The 8159-nt window shown below is 58.1% G+C and overlaps 1 protein-coding gene across 4 annotated transcripts in view; it reads left to right on the top strand.

Annotated features, from left to right (window-relative positions):
* Positions 1-46: 46 nt before the first annotated feature.
* Positions 47-8159, top strand: part of CHDH (choline dehydrogenase) — a 38417-nt gene continuing 30304 nt past the window's right edge. For 2 of the 4 annotated variants that reach the window (XM_032322460.1, XM_032322469.1), the window contains exon 1: positions 47-338. The gene's annotated coding sequence lies outside the window, so the exon portion shown is untranslated. Of the gene's footprint in view, positions 339-1157; positions 1762-4467; positions 4524-8159 lie in introns of those variants that run through there. The other 2 variants (XM_032322478.1, XM_032322484.1) reach the window with 2 other exon arrangements.

The following is an 8159-nucleotide window of genomic DNA, read 5'->3' as shown; positions in this document are numbered from 1 at the left end:
CCCGGCCCGACGCTCGGGGCCGAGGGCGGACCCCTCCCTGGGTGGGGAACGCAGGAGCGCCCAGGCCTGCCGGGGCTCGCCGGGATGGGCCGCGTCCCAGCACCGCGGGGCACCTGACCGGCCCAGCAGCAGCCGGCGCGGCGCTCCCGGGGCCCCGCGCACACGTGCGAGCACTGAGCCAGGTGCGCGAGTCGAACCGCCCGCCCGCCGGCCCGCGGTTCCCCTGCAGGCCGCGGAGAGCGCGCTGGACGCCGGCGCCGCCAGTTAGAGGGGAGCGGGGCCCGGGGCCGGTTCGCTGCCTCCCGCTCCGCCGCAGCCCCCCGTTCCGGCCGCCGAGGGTAAGTAGCGGGGGACATGCCCCGACCCTCCGACCCGCCGGCCGCCCGCCCTCTGGCCTGACCGCAGTCCGGGAGCCCCGGGCGGCCTCGGTCCGGGGAGCGGGGGAGTTGGGAAGAGCCGGGCTGGCCGCCGAGGCTGGAGCCCCACTTTACGCAGAGGCCCAGCCCCCGAAACCAAAGGGCTGGCGCGGGGGACGCGGGCATCCGAAGCCTCGTGGAGTTCTTTGGAGAACTAGTTCTTCGCAGGAACTAAGTTGTATGTTGTTCGGGTGATCGAAATCCCCCCTCCCCAACCCCCAGCTTCTCTGGTGTGTGTTTATTTGCACAAAACGAGGTCTGACACGAACTCTTGGGTCTCGGAAGGCGGAAGCCGGGGCTGCCGTGGGCTTGCAGCCGCGCCGCCGCGCGGGTTTCACTGCGCCCAGGAGTCTCTGCGCCGCCTTAAATGCAAATCCCGGGCCCGCCCTCAGATTCCGAGGGGACCCCTGGGTTCCACTGGGCTCTGGCCCACGTAGTTTTGACGCCAGCTGGCTGCTGAAATCATCCTTTGAGACACAGTGATGTGAGGACAGGTTAACAAAAATTAGGCTGCCAGTGGATCGCAGAGCTCGAAACTCCGCTGCTTCGGTCCCCTCTGCTTGCAAAGGACAAGGTTAAGGGGACCCACTCAAGGCCACTTGAACTTGCAGGCCTTGTTAGCGCCATTCTACAGATGAAGAGACCAAGGCCTAGGGAGGGCAGTGAGACTTCTGGAGGGAGCTGTCAGCTGGCGAGAGATTGACTTTGTCAAACAGCTGTTTTTTGTTTCTCTTTGCTGCGGTCCTACTGTGTGCCAAGCCTGGCTCACCTGTGGGGTTCCGATTTGGGCCTGTGTGGACTGGACCCAGCCTCAAGGTCACCTGAGGCTCTGGCCTGCGTCCGTGTGGGGCTCCAGGTGATGTCTCTAGAGGACGGGTCTAATTCCTGACCAGGGAGAGGGGCTCAGGTGAGGCCGTTGGCTCATCCTTGCCTGGGGGCTGCCTCACCTTCGGCCCCTTACTCAACCTCTCCGAATTGCTTTGAGCCCTGTGGTTCGTGAGACCATTTCCAGCCCCGATAATTATCTGTCTTCTCAGCAAACACCAGTAGGGTGCCAGTCCTGGGGTGCAAAGGTGAATGACACACAGTTGCTGGCAGATGGGCACTCTCGGGCCAAGAATGAATGAGATGAGTGCACGTTCAAGGGCATGTATTCCCGCCCTGCCGTGAAATTGCTGTTGGAGACCGCCTCACAGGCCAGGTGGAGATCCTGAACTTTGTCCCGTGGTGCCAAGGAGCGACAGCAGAGTTTTAGGTGGGGGGTACAGTTTTAAGCCTTATAAAGGCCACCTGGGTGGCTGTGCAGGGCAGTGGGAGGCCTGCCCCTCCCAAGACCAGCAAGAAGGTACGTATTCCCTTGGTGAACAGCTGAGTGTCATGGGCCAGGCTCTGAGCTGCGCCGGCTGTATACAGCTGTGTGCCCCAGCAAGCCTTGCTGTGGGAGCGCAAGGCTGAGTGCGAGGGTTTCAGGGACAAGCAGGGTTACAGAGATGAAACCAGGAGGTAGGGTTTATGAGTCAGACGTATATGGGGGGGCAAATCCAGGGGTGAGGGAGCAGCCCCCCTGGATCAAATGGTCAGGGTTGGCCTGACTTACATCACTGGCCATCGGGTGGCTTTGGCAAGAAGGGGAGAAAGTGGGTTCAGAGATGGGAGTGGAGTTGGGGTGGTTTTAAGAAAAGAAGAGGTGGGGGTACCTTGTACAGGGGAAGGAGCTGGTGGCTGAAGGCGGGGAGGTGAGTTTGGTGTGGAGGTCACTGAGCATGGGGTGGAGGGGCTGGATGGAGGGGCCCTGGGGGAGAAGGTCTGGGGCACGGTGCCAACACCGCCCTGACTCTCTGGGGCTCCCAGATGGTGTGGATGCCCACAGCCGGCTCTGCACACAGGACTGCGAGGTGAGGTGTGGAGAGGAAGGCCCCGCAGCCACAGCTGGTGTTCCCTGTGGGCAAGCGAGCTATGGCTGCCTGTTTTCTTGGGCGGGGGCCGGGGGTCCACACTGGCTTGGAAGGTCATTCCAAAAAGTGTCCTTGTGGATCAAGCATGGAGCCTTTGAGGGCCCTGCTGAAAGGGACACCATTTCTTTGGCTACACAGGTCCAATAACGCTGTGGCTTTATTTTATTTTATTTTTATTTATTTATTTGACAGAGAGATAGCGAGAGAGGGAACACAAGCAGGGGGAGTGGGAAAGGGAGAAGCAGGCTTCCGGCTGAGCAAGAAGCCTGAGGCGGGGCTTGATCCCAGAACCCTGGGATCCTGACCTGAGCGGAAGGCAGACGCTTAACGACTGAGCCACCCAGGTGCCCCACGTGAGGGTTTTATAAACCGAGGCAGGGCCACTGAATCCCCAGTGGTCTCCATGTCCCCTTTCTCTCTGTGACCTGTGGCAAGTCACTGCTCTCCCCAGAGCCTCAGTTTCCTTTCCTGTACCGAAGTGCCGTCCGCTGGAGAGGTGAGCCAAGCCTGGGAGGGAAGGAACCTTGCAGGTCCTCGGGCCCGGGCCCTGCAGCCAGGAATTCTGCCTGTTTTGGGTTTGTCAAAGGGCCTCAGTTCAGGGGATTTAGGAGGCCCCGTGGATGCACCCCTTCCCCCCAGGTGGTGCTTACGAACCTGGCTACCCAGGAGAGCCGCTCTGGGCTTCTTCCTCTTTCGCCTCTTCCTCCTCCTCTGGCCGACTGATGGTCAGGGCCCCTCCCGGAGCCCGCAAGACGGCCGCTCGTGCATGGGGGTCCTGACCCCAGACTCCCTGGGTCAGGCTCTGGGCTGCCAGGGCTTGCCTGGCTGTGCTGCGCACCAGCTGCTGCCCATGGAGCCCCAGTTTCCCTGTCTGTGACCTGGGGCGGACACATCTCCTCTCCGGGCCGGGCAGGGCTGTTGGAGACTCTGAGGAGATAGGAAGAAAGTTGAAGGGTCTCAAGATGCCGTGTAAATTTGGGGTCAGGGAAGGCAGGACAAAAAACCACATTAGTGCCTCTGGGACCCAAGTAAGGGACTTCCTCTGGACCCAAGGGCCCTAACAGCCTCAGGTCCTGTCACCTCTGTCAGGCCTTTGTTTTCTCAGCCTCATCCATCCCTGCAAGAACAAGGCCGTTGAGGTTGTTGACATGCCCCGTGGCCCGCCTCCGCCCAGATGGAATTTTCCACTGTGCTCCTTTTGCAAATATTAATCAAGGCCCCGGCCAGTCAACAGTGGACTCATTGTCTCGTGAAGAGCAAGCAGTTTCTGGCAGCTTCCCAGGGCCTCGGCGGCCCACCTGAGCTGGGACCTGTGGCCGTTGGGCGCACCCCTGCCCTCGGTAGCCCTCCGACCCCTCTGCTCCGGCTGGTTGAGCTTTGCAGGGTCAAAGGCTGCTTTGAGTCAACGGGAAGCCACACGGAAGGCCCGCACCGCACCCCACTGTTCCCCACAGGGCCACACAGCGGAGATGACCTGCTCTGCTGCTATGAGGAGGGGCGGGCCCAGAACAGTGCACTAGGACTTGGTCCTGTCCCAGGAGGAAGGCCCGTGAGATCCCGGCCCATGTGCACCTGCACGGTGTTGGCCTGTGTTGTCACACGGCAGCCTGAAGCCGGTCGGGACACGGGGGCAGGGACCGCTGTTCTGCCCAAGCCCCATCTGTCCACGGGGTGCTCTCGGGAGGTTTACTGGAGACTCCGGGTGCACAGAGCAGGGTTGATGATCTATGTTTTGACCGGTGATACGTGAATTGATCTATTATCAGTGGTATTATTATTGGCCCTGGTGGCACCTGATGGAGGAGGAAGCAGGGCGAGTGGTGCTATGTGGGGAGCGGGGCGAGGACCGGACCCTGGCCACACTGGGGTTGTGACAAAGTCGCCGTGGGCTTTGGTTTGGCCTTTTTCATTTTTTGAAGGGTGTTTTTTGGCTCTTACTAACTTTTGCTCTCCCAGCAACCCTAAGAAAGACGTGGCTCTGTTCCCATTGTATAGATGGGAAAACTGAGATCCAGAGGGGCTAAATAAGCGACATGCGGTTACCGCTTTGGGGCTGGAACCCAAGGACCTTGGCCAGCAGCTCCTTTCCTTTTCAGAAAGCCCATCATTATACGAGGGGACCCCACAGACAAAGCCACTGTGTGAAATTGCCGTAGGTTTCTCAACTCTGACTTCCGATTCTGTGCTTATCTTCCCCAGACCATCGGCAGCAGCGTGTGAGCCGGCTCTCCTGCATCCGGTCATATCTGGGTGGGAGGTGGGTTTCAGACGCCATAACCGTGTCAGTGGGACACCGGGCCAGTGTCCCATCCGACAAGCAGAGATTTTCTTACCCTCCTCAAAAATTCAGCCGGTGTTCACGTTCCCAGGATCTAAGTAAGATCATGAGTTAGTCTTGAGATTTCTTCGCTCCTCTCCCCTAGTTTCATTTAGTTTTCACTGGAATCTGTTCTTGAAGAGATGTATGGCATTCCCCTGACCGGGTTTCTAGGTGGCCTTTTTGATGCTGCTCTGACTTTCTTCTGAGTTGGTGGGTGGATCCAGAAATGTGAGCAGATTCAGGTTTGAGTGTTTAGGCAAGGGGATTTCGTCGGATCGGATGGGGGACCCCCCCCAGATGTGGGGTGACTGCTGTCACCTCCTGGCATCTGAGGGCACAGAACCAGGTGTGAAGGCGGTACCTCCAGGGACAGTGCCTCTTTTGGGGCACTAAAGGCCTCCACGGTCACTAGGAGCCGAGCTTTGTGCTCGGGTCTGCTCAGGCTGTGTCTACACGGTCACTGTTTAAAAGCTTAACAGGTCCTTTGCTGTGGCTGGGCCCATTCTTTCACTCTGCCATCCCCTCTTGGTAGACGGTTAGGTTTTTGTTTTTGTTTTTTAAAGATTTTTTTTTAATTTATTAATTTGACAGACAGAGATCAGAGGCAGGCAGAGGGGCAGGCAGAGAGAGAGGGGGAAGCAGGCTCCCTGCTGAGCAGAAAGCCTGACGTGGGGCTCGATTCCAAGACCCTGGGATCATGACCTGACCCGAAGGCAGAGGCTTTAACCCACTGAGCCACCCAGGCGCCCTGACAGTTAGGTTTTATCATTGCTTGCTGGCGGCGGAAACCGCTCGGGTCGGACCTCTTCTGCTTGCCTTTTTGTAGTCGTGAAGACTTCTCTTCTGGTTCAATTCCAAGAAGTGAGATTGTGGAGATGAAAGGCGGCCCTTTAAAGCCCAGATGTGTCCATTCCCTCCCGGAAAGGTTTGCGCACTCCGTACCTGTGCCCAAAGCAGATTCACTGTCATTGGCCTTGCCCCGGTGGAGCTTCTCGAAGGCCGGAGTAGCCTGGGACTGCTTGCTCCCTCCCCAGAATGGTCATCTCTTCCTGGGTTACCAATGAAAACCAGGACTTCGGTGGCCCAAAGAGCCTGGTCCTGGCCCAGTACACCGCACAGGCCAGAGGCTGGAATGGACATACACACACGCGCGCGCACGCGCGCACACACACACACACGTGCATGTTAGGAAATTGTGAAGAACCCGTTAGAAGTGTTGTTTCAGAAAGTTTGGTTGGTTCTCCAGCCATGTGACTTTGGAGGTAGACTGTGTCCCCAGTGTGGGCACTCCTGAGGTGCCAGGTAAGCATTTTACTCTGGGCACACTTGTGTGGCAGTTTGGCGCCACCAGAATTATCAAACTTGCTGGACAGTTGGTCACAAGCTCAAAATTACACGGAAATCTGTTGTTTTACAAGAAATTCTGACGGTGAAATTTGGCAAGTTACTCAACACACACAGCCACCGGCTGGTTTTAGAACTTGAAATGAGAGTCGTTAGTTGGCATCAAGTACGACGGTGATGAAGGTTTCTAGTGAGACTTCAAGGGGGGCTGGCTCCTGCATTCACTGCCCCCCTCACCGAGTGTCGTCTCTGCGCTCGGCCCGTCTGCTGTGGCCATCACGGGCTGGGGGTGGGGGCCTGAACCGACCAGGACCTCACTTCGCCGGCAGAAGTGCCACAGGGCCAGCCCCAGGCTGACGGGCCCAATGGAGGGGCTGGCTCGGTGTGACCGCCCTGTGCCCCGGGTCTTCTCCGCTGGACTGGGAGGCAGAACAGATGGAAGTCTCCGCTTGCCCTTTCCTCTCCTGCTCGGAGCCCAGGACTGGACAGGGAGGGCCCTAAACAGAGCCAGGGTTTTGTCCCGGGAAACAGGCGGGTCAGGGGTGTAGGCCCCCAGACTCAGAAGGAAGCCTTAGATGCCACCAACCTGTGGTAGGACTCCACACCCACCCCCCAGTGTGCGCACACACACACACACACACACACACACACTCTCTCTCTCTCTCTCTCTCTCTCTCTCTCCCTGCTTCCTCAAATGGACACACGTGCTATCCTGGCTTTCTCTGGTTCCTTACCTCCACCGCACCCCTCACTCTCCACATGGCCAATACCAGGGAGCCCCCCCACCCCGCCCCAGGTAGCAAACAAAGTAGGACGGGCTACTTCCCTGTGACTGCTGCCCCTTGTTGGTCCGTCTGTTCACCCACTTGGTCTGGAAGAAGCCTGAGGGCACTGTACTAGGGATGAGGGGGTCCCTGTCACTAAGGAGCTCCCTTTGGGTAGTGAGCCCTCCCTCTGCAACTCCATTCCCACCACCCCCTTATTCTCTTGCACACAATGAGTGTGTTGGAGGACCTGTCACTTTCCAACACTGTGAGCCAGGAGCTGTGCCCCCAGCCCTGCCCTGCCCTCTGAGGGAAGGGAGCCAGCCCCCTCAGATGGGTCTCAGGAACAGGGACATGTTGCTCTAGGGTAGGAGCGGCCTAGGGCCTGGGCACCGAGCCTGTCTGCCCGCAGAAGAGAGGAAAGCCCAGCCCGCCCCATCCCTGGCCATGGGGCAGACAGCTGGACCACGTGCATCCTGAGAAGGGGAAGTGAGAGTGCATTGCCCTTTCCTGTCCCCATTATTCAGCGAAGTCTGGGCCAGGGATTCTTGGAGGAGGCGGGGGTGGGAGGCAGAGGTGCCCAAGGGACTTTCCCGATTTCAACAGAGGTGGGGACCAGATAGGTCCCAGTTCAGTCTGCCCCTGCCCAGAGGCCGGAGACATGTGTGCTGACTTGAAGGTCAGACCCAGAGCTTTGAGAGCAGTGAAAGGTGCCTCCGTGGGGGAGCCCATGGAGGGGGAGTTGGAGGCAGAGCTGTGGTAGGAGATGAGGTTTGGAGTGACAGGGGTCCAGGAGAGTAAGTGACCTGCTGTCACCCCATGAATAAGGGCCCTGTCTTCACTTCTCCACAGTAGGCTCAGTGCCTCCTGGTAAAGGCACCGCATTGCTTCCTAATCCTGTCGACCTCTGTTCTCACGTATTTCCAGCCTTCAGTGGAGCTGTGGCCTGGATCAAGACTCGGAGCGAGGCAGGGGCCAGGGAGGACCCTGGGGCAGGATCCTGGACTTCTTTATACCTTCCTCAGTCACAGGTTTGCATCTCTCAGCAACACCCAGAATTGTACTGCATGTGATACGGGAGAGTTTTTTGCAGTTTCTTTTTTTTTAATTTATTATGGCAAAATATACATAACACAAAAATGACCGGTGGAACCATTTGTAAGTGTATATAGTTCGGTGAAATTAAGTACATTAATGCTGTGCCACCATCACTGCTGTCCATTCCCAGAATGTTCCAGCACCTCAAACAGAGGTTCTGTACCCGCCAAACAGTACGGGCTTTGCTCTAATTATGGTGCTTCGCAGATTCGGTTCTCAAAAATGGAAGCTTGCGGCAACCCCCCGGCAGGCGACGTCTTTT

The sequence above is a fragment of the Mustela erminea genome, chromosome 1 (genome assembly GCF_009829155.1).
Source record: "Mustela erminea isolate mMusErm1 chromosome 1, mMusErm1.Pri, whole genome shotgun sequence".
NCBI classification, from domain to species: Eukaryota; Metazoa; Chordata; class Mammalia; order Carnivora; family Mustelidae; genus Mustela; species Mustela erminea.
Note: the sequence above shows the minus strand (reverse complement) of the source record. Positions and strands in the feature narration are given on the sequence as shown.